Source organism: Bombina bombina, chromosome 1, assembly GCF_027579735.1.
Source record: "Bombina bombina isolate aBomBom1 chromosome 1, aBomBom1.pri, whole genome shotgun sequence".
NCBI lineage: Eukaryota > Metazoa > Chordata > Amphibia > Anura > Bombinatoridae > Bombina > Bombina bombina.
Window position 1 is genome coordinate 1,239,371,416 of NC_069499.1, and position 24,836 is coordinate 1,239,396,251.

The window sequence follows — 24,836 nt, forward strand, 5'->3', positions numbered from 1 at the left end:
AAGCAGCATATCTAAAATGGGGTTGGGGGGGCGCAATACTTGCCTTGCCCTGGGCACTGACAACCCACGCTACGCCACTGGGTGGAGTTACACATGCCAAGGAACACATTTGACCTGTTTCTGATAGGAATATGGTTATAATTATTTTTCTACATGGGGATTATGGGTGAAATATCATGGTTACACTTGCAGAGGAGCACATTTGACCTGTTTCTGATAGGAATATGGTTATAATTATTTTTCTACATGGGGATTATGGTTGAAATATCATGGTTACATATGCAGAGGAACACATTTGACCTGTTTCTGACAGGAATATGGTAATAATTATTTTTATACATTTGGATTATGGGTGAAATATCATGGTTACACTTGCAGAGGAACACATTTTACCTGTTTCTGAAAGGAATATGGTTCTAATTATTTTTCTACATGGGGATTATGGGCGAAATATAATGGTTACACTTGCAGAGGAACACATTTGACCTGTTTCTGATAGGAATATAAATATAATTATTTTTCTACATGGGGATTATGGCTGAAATATCATGGTTACACTTGCAGAGGAAAACATTTGACCTGTTTCTGATAGGAATATGGATATTATTATTTTTATACATATGGATTATGGGTGAAATTTCATGGTTACATATGCAGAGGAACACATTTGACCTGTTTCTGATAGGAATATGGTTATAATTATTATTTCTACATGGGGATTATGCGTGAAATATCATGGTTACACTTGCAGAGGAGCACATTTGACCTGTTTCTGATAGGAATATGGTTCTAATTATTTTGCTATATGGGGATTATGGGTGAAATATCATGGTTACACTTGCAGAGGAAAACATTTTACCTGTTTCTGATAGGAATATGGATATAATTATTTTTATACATAGGAATTATGGGTGAAATTTCATGGTTACACATGCAGAGGAACACATTTGATCTGTTTCTGATAGGAATATGGGTATAAATATTTTTATATAATGGGATTATGTGCGGAATATCATGGTTACCCATGCCAAGGAACATATTTGACTTGTTACTGCTAGGAATATAGGTATACATATTTTTATATAAGGGGATTATAGGTAGAATTTCATGGTTACACATGTCAAGGAATATATTTATCCTGTTTCTGATAGAAATATGGGTATAATTATTTTTATACATAGGAATTATGGGTGAAATTTCATGGTTACACATGCAGAGGAACACATTTGACCTGTTTCTGATAGGAATATGGTTATAATTATTTTTTTTATAAGGGGATTATGGCTGAAATATCATGGTTATACTTGCAGAGGAACACATTTGACCTGTTTCTGATAGGAATAGGTTTATAATTATTTTTATACATGGGGAATGGATTATGGTGAAATATCATGGTAACACTTGCAGAGGAACACATTTGTCCTGTTTCTGATAGTAATATGGTTATAATTATTTTTCTACTTGGGGATTATGGGTGGAATATCATGTTTACACATGCCAAGAAACATATTTGAATTGTTTCTGATAGGAATATGGGTATAAATATTTTTATAAAAGGGTATTATGGGCATAATATCATGGTTACACATGCCAAGGAACATATTTGACTTGTTACTGCTAGGAATATAGGTATACATATTTTTATATAAGGGGATTATATTTAGAATTTCATGATTACACATGTCAAGGAATATATTTATCCTGTTTCTGATAGGAATATGGGTATAATTAATTTTCTATGTGGGGATTATGGGTGGAATATCATGGTTACACATGCCAAGGAACATATTTGACCTGTTTCTGATAGGAATATGGGTATAAATATTTTTATATAAGGGGATTATGTGCGGAATATCATGGTTACACATGCCAACATATTAGACTTGTTACTGCTAGGAATTTACATATTTTTATATATGGGGATTATGGGTGGAGTCAGTGGCGTAGCGTGGGGGGGGCAACAGGGGCGGTTGCCCCGGGCGCATAATTCTGAGGGGCGCTTCCAGCCTCAACTTAGCAAAGGGAAGAAGGGAGGCTAAAAATTCTGACAGGCCCCCAGCTCTGTTCTGCGACCCGTCAGGAATGTGGTGATGCCGCGACTAAGGTAAGGTGTCAGGACCAGACTTACTTATAGCCCTGTTTTTGCCTGATACTAGCAACATGCAAAATGCAGCTTAATTACGGTTCTATTATTACCCAACAATTAAGTTCCCTTCCAACAAAGGACCCAGAGCCAGAATGCCATGCATTGCCTGGGGCACTTTTTAAGGATCTCTAAGCAGAGGTGGGGGGGAGGAATCCTTAAAAAGTGCAATAAATCTCTTTCAAACCCGTGGCACTGGTGGCAGCATGGCTGGGCTCTGCCTTTCTGTTAACCCCAGTTACCTAGTTAGTGGGATGGTGGGGTGATCAGAGACCATACTTTCATGTTTGACCGGATTCTGATTACAACTTACGCCATCTTGTCCTTGCACAAAAAAAGTATATTTGTGACAGTTGACAAAAATTAGGCCTTGTTTCCTGTATTTGATTTTTCCCCTCCATGATCTTCCTAGGGCAGAAGTAGATTTAGGGATTTGTGTGCTGTCTGGCACCATGATTGTGCTGCTCACCAGGCATTTCACTGTGTTTGTCTCCTATCAAAGAAGTTCTATGAATTCACCATCTTGAATCTATTTCTTGCTGGACTCCTGAGGTGTGGACTTTTACCGATTTTTAGGGTTTGGGTGCTCATTGCCTTTTTTATTTACATTAAACCCACCCTTACTGCATTTAAAGTAAAAAAAATAACTATAATTTGTGTTAGTAAATAAATTTAACAGCACCCCCCTAAATACCATACACCCTCCCCCCATATATGTATGTAATGTTGGGTTGTCTGTCCCATGCCCCTTTTATATTGATTACTTACAATTGTTATATTTATTAAGGTAGAATATATACCCCACTTTTATATGTCATTGGCACCCAAAAGACAGTCTGCCCAGCAGGGACAACCTTATGTAACAGCTGCCAACCTGTGTGTCCCCTTTTCCTCTTTTTAACGACTTACCAAAAACCTATTGCACCACATATATAATATGGGTTGCTGCAATGTGGGGGTGGGTGCACCCTGTGGTCTGCAGTATTTGTACAATGAAGTTTTACAGATCAGGACGTCACCACCAGATGGGGGTTAAGGGGGGCTTTTCACCCATGTGTAAAATGAGAATAAATCTTAAAATTTAATATTGTATATATTTGCCCAGCTCTGGAGAGCTGCAGACAGGGTTTGATCACAGGGGGATAGCACATAATGCTTGCAGGCTTCACCCACTGCCTCTTGTATTGCCAATATATTATTTTCATGGCTTTGTTTGTAAGGCGCTACTGATTAGCAGCTGCTTATGACAAGGGACATATTTTGGGGATATGGGTATCATCAGCAATAACTGTTAGTTATCCAGTAAAGATGGTTAAGGGAGCATTTTGTGGGAGAGGAGACAGTGTCCCTTGCTTTATGTGATCTACCAGGCTTGGGTCTTTGCTTGGTTTGTCCCAAATGTAAGAAGAAGCAGCATATCTAAAATGGGGTTGGGGGGGCGCAATACTTGCCTTGCCCTGGGCACTGACAACCCACGCTACGCCACTGGGTGGAGTTACACATGCCAAGGAACACATTTGACCTGTTTCTGATAGGAATATGGTTATAATTATTTTTCTACATGGGGATTATGGGTGAAATATCATGGTTACACATGCAGAGGAACACATTTAACCTGTTTCTGATAGGAATATGGTTATAATTATTTTTATACATGGGAATTATAGGTGAAATATCATGGTTACACATGCAGAGGAGCACATTTGACCTGTTTCTGAAAGGAATATGGTTCTAATTATTGTTATACATGGGGATTATGGGTGAAATATCATGGTTACACATGCAGAGGAACACATTTGACCTGTTTCTGACAGGAATATGGTTATAATTATTTTTCTACATGGGGATTATGGGTGAAATATAATGGTTACACTTGCAGAGGAACACATTTGACCTGTTTCTGATAGGAATATGGTTATAATTATTATTTCTACATGGGGATTATGCGTGAAATATCATGGTTACACTTGCAGAGGAGCACATTTGACCTGTTTCTGATAGGAATATGGTTCTAATTATTTTGCTATATGGGGATTATGGGTGAAATATCATGGTTACACTTGCAGAGGAAAACATTTGACCTGTTTCTGATAGGAATATGGATATAATTATTTTTATACATAGGAATTATGGGTGAAATTTCATGGTTACACATGCAGAGGAACATATTTGACCTGTTTCTGATAGGAATATGGGTATAATTATTTTTATACATGGGGATTATGGGTGGAATATAATGGTTACACATGCCAAGGAACATATTTGACCTGTTTCTGATAGGAATATGGGTATAATTATTTTTATACATGGGTATTATGGATTGAATGTCATGGTTACACATGCCAAGGAACATATTTGACTTGTTACTGCTAGGAATATGGGTATAAATGTTTTTATATAAGGGGATTATGGGCAGAATATCATGGTTACACATGGCAAGGAACATATTTGACCTGTCTCTGATAGGAATATGGGTATAATTATTTTTATACATGGGGATTATGGGTGGAATATAATGGTTACACATGCCAAGGAACATATTTGACCTGTTTCTGATAGGAATATGGGTATAATTATTTTTATACATGGGTATTATGGATTGAATGTCATGGTTACACATGCCAAGGAACATATTTGACTTGTTACTGCTAGGAATATGGGTATAAATGTTTTTATATAAGGGGATTATGGGCAGAATATCATGGTTACACATGGCAAGGAACATATTTGACTTGTTACTGCTAATAATATGGGTATAATTATTTTTCTATGTAGGGATTATGGGTGGAATATCATGGTTACACGTGTCAATGAACATATTTAACCTGTTTCTGGTAAGAATATGGTTATAATTATTTCTCTACATGGGGATAATGTTGCCCCAATGGGTTTTTGTTGCGTGCCACGAGTACTGCTAATGCTGCTCTGAACATCACCTGTGTGTCCTTGGCGGGAACTGGCGCCTATGTAAGTAATGTCACGCCGTGCCATTGCTAGGGATGCGGCGTCATCCCCATGCTCGTTGCCTAGGGCTGTGTCGGCTCAGGATGCGTGCAGTGCTAACATCATCGCCGCACGCTCCTGATGCCGGCCGTTCTCTTGGCGCCAATCCACCAGGTACTTTAGCGGGCAGCAAGCGATCTGTCACTGCCCAAGTATAGGTGCTACTTCGTGTGCTCCTGGGAGTGACAGATCGTCTGCTGGACTGATACTTTGTTGCTGAAACCTTGCCTATCTTACTACATAATTTGGTTAACCCCTAAACTGCTGGACTGATACTTTATTGCTGAAACTCTCCTGTCTTACTACGCTACTTGGTTAACCCCTAAACTGCTGGACTGATACTTTGTTGCTGAAACCTTGCCTGTCTTACTACGCTACTTGGTTAACCTCTAAACTGCTGGACTGATACTTTGTTGCTGAAACCTTGCCTGTCTTACTCCTCTACCTGGTTAACCCCTAATCTGCTGGACTGATACTTGTTACTGAACCCTGCCTGTTTCACTACGCTTCTTGGTTACCCCCTAACTTGCTGGACTGACTTCTTGTTGCTGATCCCTGTCTGTCTCACTACGCTACCTGGTTAACACCTGAATTGCTGGCCTGATTTTCTGTTGCCGTATCCTGTCTGCCTTATTTGCCTTGTGCTGTCCAGCCTGTGGTGAGTGCCGCTCTCCTCATTTGCCTGATACTCTCTGCTCTGGGATATTCCCTATCTTTCCGGCTCGACGCCAGGATAACAAGACTACTGGCTGAGTTCGGTCTGATAGAGTAGTATCCCACGAGCCTTACAAGTAACTCCTTTTCATGTAATCTCTGCCCAAGAATAGGTTTACCCATGTACTCCTGGGTGCTATTGTAGCAACTTGCTAGTGTTCTATAGTGGACTGCCTGCTTGTTACAGAACCCTGTGCCTTGTGACCATTCCTTTGCTTAACCCTTTTGATACTCAGATTTGACAGCCTGCCTGTTACTGAACCCTGCACTGCCTTGTGACCCATAATTTGCTTAACCCTTTTGGAAACTCAGAAAGATTGAACTGCCTACTCTTAAGGAACCCTGCATTGTCTGGTGAGCATTCCTTTTGCTTTATTTCTTGTGTTTCTCAGGGGCATAGAACTACTTGCTTACTTCTGAGCCCTACTCAGCTCTTTGACCTTCTCCTCATTAACCCTTGCTGCTCATTGTGTTTGCTGTTCCTGTACTACCACATTCTTTCAATCTGTTAACTTTAGTTCTGGGATTTTTCCTTATGTTTCCACTTGATGCGAGGATAAGAAGACTACTGGCCAGGATTGGTCTGATAGGAAATATTGCACAAACATAACAGATAATGGGTTAAATATCATGGTTACACATGCCAAGGAACATATTTGAGCTGTTTCTGGTAAGAAAATGGGTATACATACTTTGAACATGGTGATTTGGGTGGTATATCATGGTTACACATGCTGAGGAACATATTTGACCTGTTTATAATAAGAATATGGTTCTATTTTTCTAAATGGGGATTATGGGTGGAATACCATGGTTACACATACTAAGTAACATATTTGACATGTAAATATATTTCCTACATGGGGATTATGGGTGCAATATCATGATTACTCATACCAAGGAACACATTTGACATGTTTCTTATAGGAATATGGGTATAATTATTTTTTTATGTGGGGATTATGGGTGAAATATTATGATTACACATGCCAAGGAACATATTTGACCTATTTCTGATACTTCTGGTTACAAGAAGTGCAGGCTACAAGTAAACGTTTCTACAAATTCAACACTAGAAATATTTTTAGTTCACAAACTCAACCAGCCATCTAGTTTATATAGGGTCTCAATTTGCAGATACCCTACTTATGTTTAAAAAAATTTTTAACCTAACTATTTTTAGATGGAGCATGTATTTCAAACATCAATATAGATTATGTCTACACCAAGGCCATATAACAATAAATGTCTTACAGAAAACAGTCCATTCTTACTGAACAAGTGCATTTTCATATTCTCATGTGTATTGATGTGAAACAGTAGGTTAGACTTCCTTACAAGACAAGCGGATAGCTCCCATATCGATAAATTCTGCCCCCTGCACATTCACGGCCAATCGGCCGCTAGCAGGGGGTGTCAATCATCCCGATCAGATCAGGATGATTGCTGTCCACCACCTCAGAGGTGGCGGACGAGTTAACGAGCAGCGGTCTTAGGACTACTGCTCCTTAACTCTTGTTTCCAGCGAGCCTGAAGGCTCGTGCAGAAACTGCAGCATACACTGCATGATAAATCAGCCCCTTAGGCTGGAATTGATAAGTTTCATTCATTTTCATGCTAAACTTAACAAAAGAAAAAATATCTGGTTATTTCCTTGGGAGATCATGAGTGGTAATTTACACATGTAAACTATTATTAAATAACTGGACAGGAAGAGTGTTTTACTTTGTGTCTCCATTAATGGAATTCAATGTCAATAAACATCCAGTTTATCCCAGGCGATTTAAATTCACATTTATCAGAACTATTTTGTACTTTTTTATTTACATGTTTATTGTTTTGAATAGCTATGTACCAAACATTTTTAAAAGGACAATTTAACATTCTACTAAATAGTGATACTAAAATGTGGTGCTATTTTCTTTTGCACTGTAAACAAATTAAATATGTTGTTGGTCTACCCTTCTGCCCTCCACACTTTTGGTGATACCAGTTTCGACACAGAACACTTAGGGGTCAAATTATCATTGTGCGGACGGACATGATCCGCTATAGCGAACCATGTCCGCCGCACATAGATAAATGCAGACAGCATTTATCATTGCACCAGCAGGTCTTCTTAACTGCCTGTACAATATCGCCCCCTGCAGATTTGCTAGCAGGGGGTGTCAATCAACCCAATCGTATTCAATTGGGTTGATTTCTATCCGCCGCCTCAGAACAGGCGGACAGGTTATGGAGCAGTGATCTTTAGACGGCTGCAGACCCATAGGATCTGTTTTTCATCATGGTCAGCATCACCAAAGCAGTAACAAGACGAACAAAATGTCCAGTCTTCTGATTTGCAGTAACGGGAGGGGAAAGAACTCGTCCTCCTGTTTGTCCTGTTCTGCTATTTTGACCATTGGTGGGCTTTATTTCTCAATTTTTCCTGCTACAAATGTGTGCTTTGTGGTTTGTTTAGTGGTCAGGTATGAGTAATCAACTTTGCAGAATCTTGCTGTGCATCCACTGTCTAACTTTATTGCTGTCAAAATTCCTCACATATTTGAGACCACTACAAATAATGTACGAATTTAGGAGGACATGCACTCCAGTCATAAGAATTACTTTGTTTCGGGCAATCTAGGTCCAGTCTGCTTCAAGAAACTCAACTGAGGGACAGAGAGTGTGAATGCAATAGAGCATTTTTTGGACAATAGCACAGTATGTGTTATATTTATTGCTTAGTGAGTCCATTATTGTCACTGTTTTAGATTTTAGGTCTGCTACAGCCAAAAACCAGTGCAAACCTCGTCCATATAAAGTTAGGTCACTGTTAGTTGGAAAGAGTAAAACATCACAGTTTAAAAGTGATAAGGAATCTGCAAATTTTACAAAGGATACATGTACTCCATTACTAACAGAATGGAAACAATGTGGAGGAATAATAATTGCAACCATATTCGTATCAAAAACAAGTCATATATGTTCCTTGGTATGTGTAACAATGATATTCCACCCATAATCCCCACGCAGAAAAATAATTATACCCCTATTCCTATCACAAACCAGTCAAATATATTCCTTGGCATGTGTAACTATAATATTCCACCCATAATCCCCATATATAAAAATATGTATACCCATATTCTTAGCAGCAACAAGGGAAAAATGTTCCTTGGCATGTGTAACCATAATATTACACCAACAATCCCAATGTAAACAATATTTATACCCATGATTCCTATCAGTAAAAGGTCAAATATGTTCCTTGGCATTTGTAACCATGATATTCCGCACATAATCCCTTTATATAAAAACATTTATACCAATATTCCTATCAGACAGAGGTCACATATGTTCTTTGGCATGTGTAACCATGATATTTTACCCATAATCCCCACATAGAAAAATAAGAATACCCATATTCCTATCAGAAACTGGTCAAACATGTTTCTTGGCATGTGTAACCATGATATTCCACCCATAATCCCCACGTAAAAAACATAATTATACCCATACTCCTATCAGAAACCGGTCAAATATGTTCCTTGGTAAGTGTAACCATGATATTCCACCCATAATCCCCATATATAAAAATAATTATACCCATATTCTTAGTAGTAACAAGTCAAATATGTTCCTCTGCAAGTGTAACCATGATATTCCGCCCATAATCCCTTTACATAAAAATATTTATACCCATATTCCTATCAGAAACAGGTCAAAAATGTTTCTTGGCAGGTGTAACCATGCTATTCCACCCATAATCCCCTTATATCAAAATATTTATATCCATATTCCTATCAGAAACAGGTCAAATATGTTTCTTGCATTGTGTAACCATGATATTCCATCAATAATCTGCATATATAAAAATATTTTTACCCATATTCTTAGCAGTAACCAGTCAAATATGTTCCTTGGCATGTGTAACCATGATATTCCACCCATAATCCCCACAAAGAAAAATAATTATACCCATATTCTTATAAGAAACCAGTCAAATATGTTCCTTGGCATGTGTAACCATGATGTTCCACCCAAAATCCCCATGTAGAAAAATAATTATACCCACGTTTCTATCAGAAACAGGTCAAATATGTTCCTTGGCAGGTGTAACCATGATATTCCACACATAATCCCCACATAGAAAAATAATTATACACACATTCCTAACAGAAACTGGTCAATTATGTTCCTTGGCATGTGTAACTATAATATTCCACCCATAAACCCCATATATAAAAATATTTGTACACATATTCTTAGCAGTAACATGTCAAATATATTACTTGGCATGTGTAACCATGATATTCCACATATAATCCCACGTAGAAAAATAATTATACTCATATTTCCATCAGAAACAGGTCAAATATGGTCCTTGGCAAGTGTAACCATGATATTCTACCCATAATCCACATGTATACAAATATATATACCCATATTCTTAGTAGTAACAAGTCAAAAATGTTCCTTGCCATGTGTAACCATTATATTCCACCCATAATCCTCATGTATAAAAAATAATTATACCCATATTCATATCAGAAATAGATCAAATATGTTCCTCTGCATGTGTAAACATGATATTCCACCCATAATCCCCATGTATAAAAATAATTATAACCATATTCCTATCAGAAACAGGTCAAATGTGTTCCTCTGCAAGTGTAACCATGATATTTTACCCATAATCCCCATGTAGAAAAATAATTAAACCAAATTCCTATCAGAAACAGTTCAAATATGTTCCTCTGCATGTGTAACCATGAAATTTCACCCATAATCTCTATGTATAACAATAATTATAACCATATTCCTATCAGAAACCGGTCAAATGTGTTCTTTTGCATGTGTAACCATGATATTTCACCCATAATCCCCATGTATAAAAATAAATATAACCATATTCCTATCAGAAACAGGTCAAATATGTTCCTTGGTATGTGTAACAATGATATTCCATCCATAATCCCCACGCAGAAAAAATAATTATACCCCTATTCCTATCACAAACCAGTCAAATATATTCCTTGGCATGTGTAACTATAATATTCCATCCATAATCCCCATATATAAAAATATGTATACCCATATTCTTAGCAGCAACAAGTGAAAAATGTTCCTTGGCATGTGTAACCATGATATTACACCAACAATCCCAATGTAAACAATATTTATACCTATGATTCCTATCAGTAAAAGGTCAAATATGTTCCTTGGCAGGTGTAACCATGATATTCCACACATAATCCCCACATAGAAAAATAATTATACACACATTCCTAACAGAAACTGGTCAATTATGTTCCTTGGCATGTGTAACTATAATATTCCTCCCATAAACCCCATATATAAAAATATTTGTACACATATTCTTAGCAGTAACATGTCAAATATATTACTTGGCATGTGTAACCATGATATTCCACATATAATTCCCACGTAGAAAAATAATTATACTCATATTTCCATCAGAAACAGGTCAAATATGGTCCTTGGCAAGTGTAACCATGATATTCCACCCATAATCCTCATGTATAAAAAATAATTATACCCATATTCATATCAGAAACAGGTCAAATATGTTCCTTGGCATGTGAAAACATGATATTCCACCCATAATCCCCATGTTGAAAAATAATTATACCCATATTCCTATCAGCAACAGGTCAAATGTGTTCTTTGGCATGTGTAACCATGACATTCCACCCATAATCCCCATGTATAAAAATAAATATAACCATATTCCTAACAGAAACAAATCAAATATGTTCCTTGGCACATGTAACTATAATATTCCACCCATAATCCCCATATATAAAAATATGTATACCCATATTCCGAGCAGTAACAAGACAAATATGTTCCTTGGCATGTGTAACCATGATACTCCACCCATAATCCCCATATATAGAAATATGTATACCCATATTCCTAGCAATAACAAGTCAAATATGTTCCTTAGCATATGTAACCATGATATTCCGCCCATAATCCCAATGTATAAAAATATTTATACCCATATTCCTATCAGAAACAAGTCAAATATGTTCCTTCGCATGTGTAACCATGATATTCCGCCCATAATCCCCTTATATAAAAATATTTATACCCATATTCCTATCAGAAACAAGTCAAATATGTTCCTTGACATGTGTAACCATGATATTCCGCCCATAATTCCCTTATATAAAAATATTTATAACCATATTCCTATCAGAAACAAGTCAAATATGTTCCTTGGCATGTGTAAACATGATATTCCACCCATAATCCCCAAGTATAAAAATAATTATAACCATATTCCTATCAGAAACAGGTCAAATGTGTTCCTCTGCAAGTGTAACCATGATATTTCACCCATAATCCCCATGTATAAAAATTATATCCATATTCCTATCAGAAACAGGTTAAATGTGTTCCTCTGCAAGTGTAACCATTATATTTCACCCATAATCCCCATGTATAACAATAATTAGAACCATATTCCTATCAGAAACAGGTCAAATGTGTTTCTCTGCATGTGTAACCATGATATTTTACCCAAAATCCCCATATATAAAAATAATTAGAACCATATTCCTATCACAAACAGGTCAAATGTGTTCCTCTGCATGTGTAACCATGATATTTCACCCATAATCCCCATGTATAAAAATTATTATAACCATATTCCTATCAGAAACAGGTCAAATGTGTTCCTCTGCATATGTAACCATGAAATTTCACCCATAATCCCTATGTATAAAAATAATTATATCCATATTCCTATCAGAAACAGGTCAAATGTTTTCCTCTGCAAGTGTAACCATGATATTTCACCCATAATCCCCATGTATAAAAATAATTATATCCATATTCCTATCAGAGACATGTCAAATGTGTTCCTCTGCATATGTAATCATGAAATTTCACCCATAATCCCTATGTATAAAAATAATTAGAACCATATTCCTATCAGAAACAGGTCAAATGTGTTCCTCTGCATGTGTAACCAAGATATTTCACCCATAATCCCCATATAGAAAAATAATTATAACCATATTCCTATCAGAAACAGGTCAAATGTGTTCCTCTGCATGTGTAACCATGATATTTCACCCATAATCCCTATGTATAAAAATAATTAGAACCATATTCCTATCAGAAACAGGTCAAATGTGTTCCTCTGCAAGTGTAACCATGATATTTCACCCATAATCCCCATGTATAACAATAATTAGAACCATATTCCTATCACAAACAGGTCAAATGTGTTCCTCTGCATGTGTAACCATGATATTTCACCCATAATCCCCATGTATAAAAATTATTATAACCATATTCCGATCAGAAACCGGTCAAATGTGTTCTTTTGCATGTGTAACCATGATATTTCACCCATAATCCCCATGTAGAAAAATAATTATAACCATATTCCTATCAGAAACAGGTCAAATGTTTTCCTCTGCATATGTAACCATGAAATTTCACCCATAATCCCTATGTATAAAAATAATTAGAACCATATTCCTATCAGAAACAGGTCAAATGTGTTCCTCTGCATGTGTAACCAAGATATTTCACCCATAATCCCCATATAGAAAAATAATTATAACCATATTCCTATCAGAAACAGGTCAAATGTGTTCCTCTGCATGTGTAACCATGATATTTCACCCATAATCCCTATGTATAAAAATAATTAGAACCATATTCCTATCAGAAACAGGTCAAATGTGTTCCTCTGCAAGTTTAACCATGATATTTCACCCATAATCCCCATGTATAACAATAATTAGAACCATATTCCTATCACAAACAGGTCAAATGTGTTCCTCTGCATGTGTAACCATGATATTTCACCCATAATCCCCATGTATAAAAATTATTATAACCATATTCCGATCAGAAACCGGTCAAATATGTTCTTTTGCATGTGTAACTATGATATTTCACCCATAATCCCCATGTAGAAAAATAATTATAACCATATTCCTATCAGAAACAGGTCAAATGTTTTCCTCTGCATATGTAACCATGAAATTTCACCCATAATCCCTATGTATAAAAATAATTATATCCATATTCCTATCAGAAACAGGTCAAATGTGTTTCTCTGCATGTGTAACCATGATATTTTACCCATAATCCCCATATATAAAAATAATTAGAACCATATTCCTATCACAAACAGGTCAAATGTGTTCCTCTGCATGTGTAACCATGATATTTCACCCATAATCCCCATGTATAAAAATAATTATATATAAATAAAACGTAACTTTTATTCCACAACTTTAAAAAGCAGGATCACAGTGACATCCTATGAGAATGATTAACACCTCGGGGCTGGCAGGCTTACGCGTTTCGGCATTGCGCCGTAGTCATAGCATAGTTTGCCAGTCCCAGGTGTGCAATTTATACACAATTCCATTATTCTATTGGTTAAAAAATAGATAGAAGGACATGTGATTAAAACAAAACACGCCCACAAGGGTAACTGTTAAATAACCGTGAAAGAAAAAAGTGGTTTATATGTAACAAAGCAAAACACACATATATGATGAAGATACATTAATAAGGTAACTAATTAGTGAACAAATCCACATTTGACTAAGGATCAGGTGCAGAGACGGATCAGATAGGTAGCCATATTAATAGGAATAGCTTGCTGGATATTTTACACAGACGCTATGAACCCAGAAAGGGGGGGAGAGGGGGGGGGAAGAAAAACTGTCTGCATACCTTTGCTGATATATAACCTTAGCAGGGGATAGTATTTGGGGTCTACATTAATTGTTGCATACATGCATGATTATACATAGTAGCTCATACAAAAATATATATATACATATGAGGACATCAATAACATATATCTATAAAATTGATGTAGAGGCTATACTAGCCACAATAATGTAGTCACCCAGACACTAGTGCCACTCAGCAAATAAACCCAAACTTATAGCATGAGATGGGAAGGGAACAGCAACCAGCTAACACTATTACTAGTATATTGGATTTATATATTCCACATATGCATAGTGTATAGTAAAATTATATGCATTGTTGTAAACCAATGCCCAAAAATTTCTTACTTCCATCAATTAATAAGCATACAGAGAAATACACAAATACACCAATATATATATATGTGTATATGCACATGCAGAATGCACAAACCTACACCTAAACACACCTATATATACATATGCGCAAAGGGGTCTCATAGAGGACTAACCTCATGTTGGACAATGCAGTCAACGATCATGAATATCTAACTTGATGATTAAACAAAATCTCTATAAAGGGACGGCTATATTCATCAATAAAAAGGAGAACATGGATGTATATATGTTCATGCAGGTAAGGACCTCATAACAGTGTATTCATTCCCAGTAATTAATGAGATCAAACTCTGAGTTTAGACCTTTTGGTACTTTGGTTTCTAATTTAAAGATCCATAGCATCTCTCTTTTATTTAGCAAGGTCTCTCTATTTCCTCCTCTGCGCGGCCGTGGTATCATGTCAATTGGCTGCCATGAAAAACAAGACAGGTCTTGTTTGTGGAACTTAGCAAAATGATTTACTAGAGGAGTGGTGGCCTTTCCTACTCGTATAGTAGATAGATGTTCTCTCACTCTGGATCTTATGTCCCTAGTGGTGAGACCAACGTACTGTTTGCCACATTTTGTACATGTTATACAATAGATAACAAATTCAGATGTGCAATTGAGACAGAAGTTGATCTCGTACGTCTTACCAGTCACAGTGGAGCTGAAGTGGTCTGCTACAATAAGGTATTCGCAGGCTCCACATCTTGAGCTCCCACATCTATAGGATTCCTTGCTTGTTAACCAAGCACTGCCTGTGGATGGAGGTTTTTTAAGGACTGTAGGTGCTAGTATGTTCCCTAATGTACGATTTCTACGGTAGGAACACCTTAATCCATTTTGGATACACCCCATAAGTCTGTCGTCAGCGATGAGCATGTTGAAATGTTTCTTGACAATACCAACCACTTGCTCGTATTGGTTACTATAGTCTGTTACAAATGTTACTCCATTGCTGACAAGAGTAGCGGAATTATGGGATTTATCCCTTAACATCTCAGTTCTATTTAGCCTAGAAACCTCCCCATAGGCTCTACGAATGGTCCTAAGTTACGTTTTATTTATATATGCTGGTTTGCTCAACTTTTTTTCATTGGAACTTTGTTATGGGCCTGTTTGAGCACCAGCACCTGCCTGACCTATAACTCATATATACCCTCACTACACTAAGCCAGTGTGACCGGACGACAGCTGGATACGGAGGAGGATTCTTCACATGCAGCCTGTGTTACTCTTCGTCTTGCCGTTTTTGGAGCGCTTTGATAGGCAGTCCACCCATGACGACACGTTTGTCGGCTCGTGTCTGATAGGCTCTACCCGCGGAAGCATTTTTGGAGGAAGGCGGGACCTGAGCGACACTGAGCAAAGGGGGAGAGGACGCCGACTGCCGCCACGAAGAAACGCCAAGTGAGTAACATCTGAAGGGCTTTGCATTTATCAGCGGCAATGTATGTTATCTGATGTTATGTTATGGGACTCTGTTCTGGGTGGTGAGACACCCGTTCATAATCACATACCCCATTCTGGAACTATGGTTTTCGGATACAATTGATTTATCTATGTACACAGAATTGTTCTTGACCGCTTAAAATACAGCGAAGTGAAACTGTACTTCTGAATCTAGTAACACTGGGTCACACTGTGAATCAGGCTATAAGGCTTTGGGTATATTTTGAACTTTACGCATATGTTCTCAAGCATAAGTTTTGGTCAGTTTTGGTGCTAGTTTCCCCCTCTTTCTCTTTTTGGTTGTTTTTAAAAATAATTATAACCATATTCCTATCAGAAACCGGTCAAATGTGTTCTTTTGCATGTGTAACCATGATATTTCACCCATAATCCCCATGTAGAAAAATAATTATAACCATATTCCTATCAGAAACAGGTCAAATGTGTTCCTCTGCATATGTAACCATGAAATTTCACCCATAATCCCTATGTATAAAAATAATTATATCCATATTCCTATCAGAAACAGGTCAAATGTTTTCCTCTGCAAGTGTAACCATGATATTTCACCCATAATCCCCATGTATAAAAATAATTATATCCATATTCCTATCAGAAACAGGTCAAATGTGTTCCTCTGCAAGTGTAACCATTATATTTCGCCCATAATCCCCATGTAGAAAAATAATTAGAACCATATTCCTTTCAGAAACAGGTCAAATGCTTTCCTCTGCAAGTGTAACCATGATATTTCACCCATAATCCCCATGTATAAAAATTATTATTACCATATTCCTATCAGAATCAGGTCAAATGTGTTCCTCTGCATGTGTAACCATTATATTTCACCCATAATCCCCATGTATAACAATAATTAGAACCATATTCCTATCAGAAACAGGTCAAATGTGTTCCTCTGCATGTGTAACCATTATATTTCACCCATAATCCCCATGTATAACAATAATTAGAACCATATTCCTATCAGAAACAGGTCAAATGTGTTCCTCTGCAAGTGTAACCATTATATTTCACCCATAATCCCCATGTATAACAATAATTAGAACCATATTCCTATCAGAAACAGGTCAAATGTGTTTCTCTGCATGTGTAACCATGATATTTCACCCATAATCCCCATATATAAAAATAATTAGAACCATATTCCTATCAGAAACAGGTCAAATGTGTTCTTTTGCATGTGTAACCATGATATTTCACCCATAATCCCCATGTATAAAAATAATTATAACCATATTCCTATCAGAAACAGGTCAAATGTGTTCCTCTGCATGTGTAACCAAGATATTTCACCCATAATCCCCATATAGAAAAATAATTATAACCATATTCCTATCAGAAACAGGTCAAATGTGTTCCTCTGCATGTGTAACCATGATATTTCACCCATAATCCCTATGTATAAAAATAATTAGAACCCTATTCCTATCAGAAAAAGGTCAAATGTTTTCCTCTGCATATGTAACCATGATATTTCACCCATAATTCCTATGTATAAAAATAATTAGAACCATATTCCTATCAGAACCAGGTCAAATGTGCTCCTCTGCATGTGTAACCATGATATTTCACCCATAATCCCCATGTATAAAAATAATTAGAACAATATTCCTATCAGAACCAGGTCAAATGTGCTCCTCTGCATATGTAACCATGATATTTCACCCATAATCCCTATGTATAAAAATAATAACCATATTCCTATCAGAAACCGGTCAAATGTGTTTTTTTGCATGTGTAACAATGATATTTCACCCATATGTAGAAAAATAGTTATAAAATAGTTATAACCATATTCTTATCAGAAATTAAAATTTTCCTTGGCATTTGTAACCCATAATCCACATTTTTAAAACATCTATTCACAGGTTCCTATCAAAACAGGTAAAAGGTGTTGCTTTGCACATACATGTACTATATTAAATTAGTAATGTAGTCCTACAAAAGTATTTTTCTATTATATTATTTAATGTGATTCCATTATACAACTGTAATACTGTATATATGTCAGCAAGTGAATAGTTAAACATTTGCACCTTCTGTTTGCAACTTAGTATCAAGCAGTGCAGAAAAGAACAACATATTTTGAGTTACAGCAGTCATTACCATGAATGTGTGTAAAAAGTATAATGACATCTAGTGATAGTGTTTAGCATTGCAGCCAATCATCCCATCATCCCATCATCCCAATATGCAGTTTAGTATGTCCCGTGTATAATTATATGTTACACATGTGTGCAGAGCTAGTGAGATAGTTGTGTTTGTATGTTCTGTGTAATGCAGTAGCAGGTGGCTTACTAATGCTGCTAAACAAATCATTAGTGTATAATTATACGTTACACATGTGTGCAGAGCTAGTGAGATAGTTGTGTTTGTATGTTCTGTGTAATACAGTAGCAGGTGGCTTACTAATGCTGCTAAACAAATCATACACAACATGTGTGTGTGCAGCTAGTGAGATAACTCTTTATATATATATATAATCTAATGGTTGATCTTACCTGATTGCAGTTGCACATGGCTTGTCTTGTCTGCAGCACACACAGAAAGTTCATGGTAGTGAGACAGTGAGTGCAGTCAAATGCCGCAGCGCCCTCTGTGGTGGTAAGACCACACTGCACACAATATTATATGCTAAATACAGTCTAATGTAAACTGTAGCTAATAGTATGGGTGACAAATGAACTTTAATTTAATTTATTTCAGAACACAACAAATATACAATGCCTCGCTATAAAACTATGTATTATTTAGCTTTAGATTTAGAATTTAAAATACAAGTTAGCCATCTTAAAGGGACATTCCAGCAAAATGTGCATCATTGCATTTCTATTTTGAATAGAATCATTTTTCCAATACACATGCATTAGCAAAAATGCTCTAGAAAAAATATATCACTGTTTAAATTTACCTTTCCTAATAGGAGCATAAAAACTCTAATTTTAAAAAGTGTATCTGCAAAGAGAGCCAGTGGTGGTGTACATGACACATGCTGAGTTAGTTCCCATGCAATACATGCAATACCAGCTCTGAGCACATGCAGTGTACTTAAGTATGCTTCACATGTACACTGTTTTTTGTGTACTTAAAGGGACAAACTACTCCAGAATTTGTATTGTTTTAAAAGATAAATAATCCCTTTATTACCCATTCCTCAGTTTTGCACAATCAACACAGTTATATTAATATACTTTTTACCTCTGTGATTACCTTGTATCTAAGCCTCTGCAGACTGCCCCTTATCTCAGTTATATTAATATACTTTTTACCTCTGTGATTACCCTGTATCTAAGCCTCTGCAGACTGCTACTTATCTCAGTTATATTAATATACTTTTTACCTCTGTGATTACCTTGTATCTAAGCCTCTGCAGACTGCCCCTTATCTCAGTTATATTAATATACTTTTTACCTCTGTGATTACCTTGTATCTAAGCCTCTGCAGACTGCCCCTTATCTCAGTTATATTAATATACTTTTTACCTCTGTGATTACCCTGTATCTAAGCCTCTGCAGACTGCTTCTTATCTCAGTTATATTAATATACTTTTTACCTCTGTGATTACCTTGTATCTAAGCCTCTGCAGACTGCCCCTTATCTCAGTTATCTTAATATACTTTTTACCTCTGTGATTACCTTGTATCTAAGCCTCTGTAGACTGCCCCCTTATTTCAGTTCTTTTGACAGACTTGTATTTTAGCAATGACTCATAAATAACTACACAGGAGTTAGCACAATGCTATCTATATGACACACATGAACTAGCAGTGTCTAACTGTAAAAACCGGTCAAAATGCACTAAGATAAGAGGCGGTTCAATGGTTTAGAAATTAGCATATGAGCCAACCTAGGTTTAGCTTTCAACAGAGAATACCAATTGAACAAAGCAAATTTGATGATAAAAGTAAATGGGAAAGTTGTTTAAAAGTGCATTTTTTATTATCTAGTTTTGACTAGACTGTACCTTTAAGTATGCTTTGCATGCATGCTCACAGTAAAAGTTCTCACAAAAGGCACAGTGAATGATAATTTTAGTAATAGGTTTACCTACCTTTGTTTAGTAGATGTCATTGTTTGTTTATTAATCTCATTTTCTTGCTGCATGTGTTTTCACTTCTTTTTTTCACTTCTTGAAAGCTTCTCCTGTGATGCTGAATAAAATCTTTAACCCTCCCATTTCAGCTGTCTCTTCAGATGTGTGCACATAGAAACTTTTGGCTGAAAATAGAAGCCTTAGTATGTTGCTCCAGGGCACTAAGATAACAGCAGCTGTCCCTTTAATAACCAAGTTTTCAATATTTAAAGGGGCAGATAGCAAAATAAAATGTTGGTGGAAAGGATTATTTCATTAATATTAAAAAGATATGTTTCCGTCATGAATCCTCACCTTTTTAATATATTTCACGAGAATTTGAATTGAAAGCTGACTCCTGTACTATCCCTCTGTGAGGACCTTTATGCAAAGCCTGTCACTGAAAGCTATTTACATACCCCTTAAGTGTGTGCCCTGCTCTTTTGCTACCTGTTTATGAGTATTATGACTGCGCATACACAGCGCTCATCACTTTACGCAGAACAGCAAATAATGGTAGCGATTATGCAGATCCGGATTTCTTTTTCACCAACAAGTAACTCACATGCGTTGCCCATTACAAGAGACTGAGCATTTTGAATGGGAGATTTCTGAACCACGAGAGCGAGTCCACAGCCTATACATATTGATTCAGTCCAAATTATATGGGGTGGTGAGGAGAAGCATTGAACATTAGGTAGAAGCGACTTGCAGATACTAAAGTTGATTACCAGTGTAGTATTTGATTTGGACTTTGCAGTATTGATTTTTCCCCACAAAAAAAAAGTTTTTTTTGTTTAATTTTTTAAATATACTAATTGGCTTTTATCCACTTTAACTCAGTATTTATTATAATGTATTACTGTGTAAACGCAGACAAGGTCTCCTGCCTTTTCTACAAACACTTATATTGTGTGTCCCATTTAAAGGGACATGAAACCCAATTTTTTTCTTTCATGATTCAGATATAGCATGCAATTTAAAAAGAACTTTTCAATTTATTTATTTTATCTAATTTGTTTTGTTCTTTTGGTATCCCTTGTTGAAAAGCACACCTAGGTAGGCTCAGAAGCTGCTGATTGTTGGGTGCACAAATATGCCTCATGTAATGGGCTCACCCAATGTGTTAACTAGCTCCCAGTAATGATTGATTTTCTTCAACAAAGGATACCAAGATAATAAAGCAAAATAGATCATAGAAGAAAATTTTGAATTTTTTTTAAAATTGTATTCTCTTTCTCAATCATGAAAACATTTTTTTAGGTTTCATGTTTTATTGCTTTAATGCTTTTGTAAGATATAGGCAAACAGAATAAATGGGTGTAGGTGAAATGATAAAAGTATATATTGTACAACTGATGGATGGTGGGCTAAGACAGCAAGATTACTACTTTTTCTATTTATTATTGTAAGGATGGTGATTAGAGACAATTTACCTTCAAACCACATATTGGGCCAGATTACAAGTGGTGCGTTAAATATTTATTTTGTTTGCTCGTAAACACAGCTGAAAGTAAACTTTTAACATGGGCAGGTTAGCGCTTGTATTACATGTTGAAAGTAAATCATTTGAACATGAGTAAAACCTGATGCATGCTAACTTCAGGACTTTGAATATTATGATCCCCTTAACTTCTTCTCCATATAGTTTTCAATAGAGCGCGCTTTTAAAAAAATACTTATTGTTTGCGCACTAACCCAACACTGTGTAAGACCTACAGCGTTATAGCTGAAGTAAGTTAAAGCACCTTTTCATATACCATACCTTTTAACCCTTATAAAATATATATATGGGTGTAACACTTTATTTTAATGTACTTATGTTGTATTTGGTGCACATTTTTTTTAAAAAACCCTAACAGTTTGCGCTAGGGGGGCGATTGACTAATGTGCGGGCGGACATGATCCGCTGTAGCAGATCATGTCCGCTGCACATCAATAAATGCTGACAACATACGCTGTCAGCATTTATCATTGCACAAGCATTTATAGTGAAATGCTTGTGCAATGCCACCCCCTGCACATTCGTGGCCGCTAGCAGGGGGTGTCAATCATCCCGATTGTATCCGATTGGGCTGATTGCTGTCTGCCACCTCAGAGGTGGCAGATGAGTTAAGGAGCAGCGGTCATAAGACCATTGCTTCTTAACTCCTGTTTCCAGCGAGCCCAAAGGCTCGCGCGGAAACAGATGCATACGGGTGTTGATAAATCGACCCCTAGAGCTTCACTCGCACAAACTTGACAAATTCAGTGCATTTGCATGCATAGGTGTCTGCTCCCCACCATGATCCCTGACTATAATAGTCCAGACTGGACTGGAGTCAGATGATTCAAAAAGAGAAGTGACCTTTTATTATGATGTGTTTTATTAAAGTGAAAGCAATATTGTTAAACAGAGTTGTCTTATCGGATGATAAAAAAAACCTGCCAGCATAGAGATAGAAGAAATTCAGAAAAAAATATTGACAATGATTCCCTTGAATATATTTTAGTTTCTAATTCAGAATGAGGATTATGGCCCTTTGTTACATAATAAATATTTAGTTTGCAGCTTTTCAAAAGGTAAATAGTAAAATTCAGTTTCATTATATATTATCTTATATAATATATTTTAATATATGTTGAAATAATTCCTAAAGGTGCTAAAAGTGACATAGCTAGTATAAAAAGATGAGTCAAAGAAATTATTTACTTCCACGGTATGACTTCAATGTAAGTATAATCAATGCAAAGTATCTTCAAGTCAATAAATATGTAAAATCAAGGAATAGTGAATTTTTAGATACCAAAATTAAAATTACGTAGGGGAAACATAAAGGGCAAGAATAAGGGACATATTTATCAATGTGCGAGCGGACATAATATGAAGTAGCGTATCATGTCCGCCACACATCAATAAATGCCGACAACATATGCTGTCGGCATTTATCATTGCTTCAGCAGTTCTTGTGAACTGCTGGTGCAATGCCGCCCCCTGCAAATTGGCCGCTAGCAGGGGGTGTCAATCAACCCGATCATATTCGATCGGGTTGATTTCTGTCCGCCACCTCAGACCAGGTGGACAAGTTATGGAGCAGACGGACAAGTTATGGAGCAACGGAGCTTGATATATATGCCCCTAAGAGTGGAGCACAATTTTGCACTCCTGCGAGCGTGTTATCTGCACTCAATTTTTTACTATTGTGCACCCAGTTGTGCACTTATTACAGGTTGGAAGTAACAATTTTGCTCTCTCGTTGTCGCATCCTTGTGCAGAAAAAAAGGCTATGCAAATTTGAGAGCATAGGATCGTATTCCTCCTAGGCTTTAATGGAGCCTTATTTTGAACAAGAACAAAAAAATAACAGCTGTCATGTGTGTTTTCATATTTTTGCACTCTTTTAACTTTGCAATGCAATATTTTTATGCAATAGTTTCTATCAGACAGTGTAAATATGAATGTAACTGTACTGTTACATATGTTTTTGATGTGTATCGGGCAACTATTTAGTCGAGTGTAACAGTTAACCAGAGCTCTGAAGTCCCATTAATCCAAAAAAACTAAATCGTGATTGCACTCTTGCGTTCGCATTTACTTTCAATTTGCAAAATTAATGGTCTTATCTGTATGCCCAAAAGGGAGCAAACTTGCACATTAATTCATACGCAAAAAATAGTGTGCCACTTGTAATCTGGCAGAAAATTTGCAGCTAATTTGTAAAGCAAATCTATTCTAAAGACTTTTTATGCAGACTTGCAACAAATGTGCTGCAAACTTTTGAAGCTTGGCAAGTCTAGCAAGAATTTAGCAATTCCTTTGCAATTTTAACAGAAAAAAACCCCACATGCTATACACAATTGTGGCAAACTTTCAGCAAATTTACAACGCAAGTCTATTCTGAAGACTTTCTACACAGACTTGCAACAAATGTGCAGCAAACTTTTGAAGCTTGGCAAGTCTAGCAAGAGTTTAGCAATATATTTGCAATTTTTACAGACAAAAAAACAAATGCTATACACAATTGTGGCATACTTGCTGCAAATTTACAAAGCAAGTCAATTCCAGAGACTTTCAATAAAGACTTGCAACAATTGTACAGCAAACTTTTGAAGCTTGGCAAGTCTAGCAAGAGTTTAACAATTCATTTTCAAACTTGCAGCAAAAATACATGCTATCTGGGATGGCTCTGGCGTTGCTTTTTGGTAATTAGAAGGCCACTAAATGCCGCTGCACATCACACGTGTATTATGGCTAGCAGTGAAGGGGTTAATGATGTAGCTTGTAGAGAGCTTGCAGGGTTAATTTTAGCTTTAGTGTAGAGCTCAGCCTCACACCTGAAACATCAGACCCCCTGATCCCTCCCAAACAGCT

The 24,836-nt window shown here is 36.6% G+C and overlaps 1 long non-coding RNA gene across 1 annotated transcript in view; it reads right to left on the minus strand.

Annotated features, from left to right (window-relative positions):
- LOC128642167 (uncharacterized) overlaps positions 1 to 18,983 on the minus strand; it is a 49,400-nt gene extending 30,417 nt beyond the window's left edge. Inside the window, exon 1 of the long non-coding RNA XR_008399629.1 lies at positions 18,915 to 18,983. This is a non-coding gene — a long non-coding RNA (uncharacterized LOC128642167). The remainder of the gene's footprint in view (positions 1 to 18,914) is intronic.
- Positions 18,984 to 24,836: the final 5,853 nt, after the last annotated feature.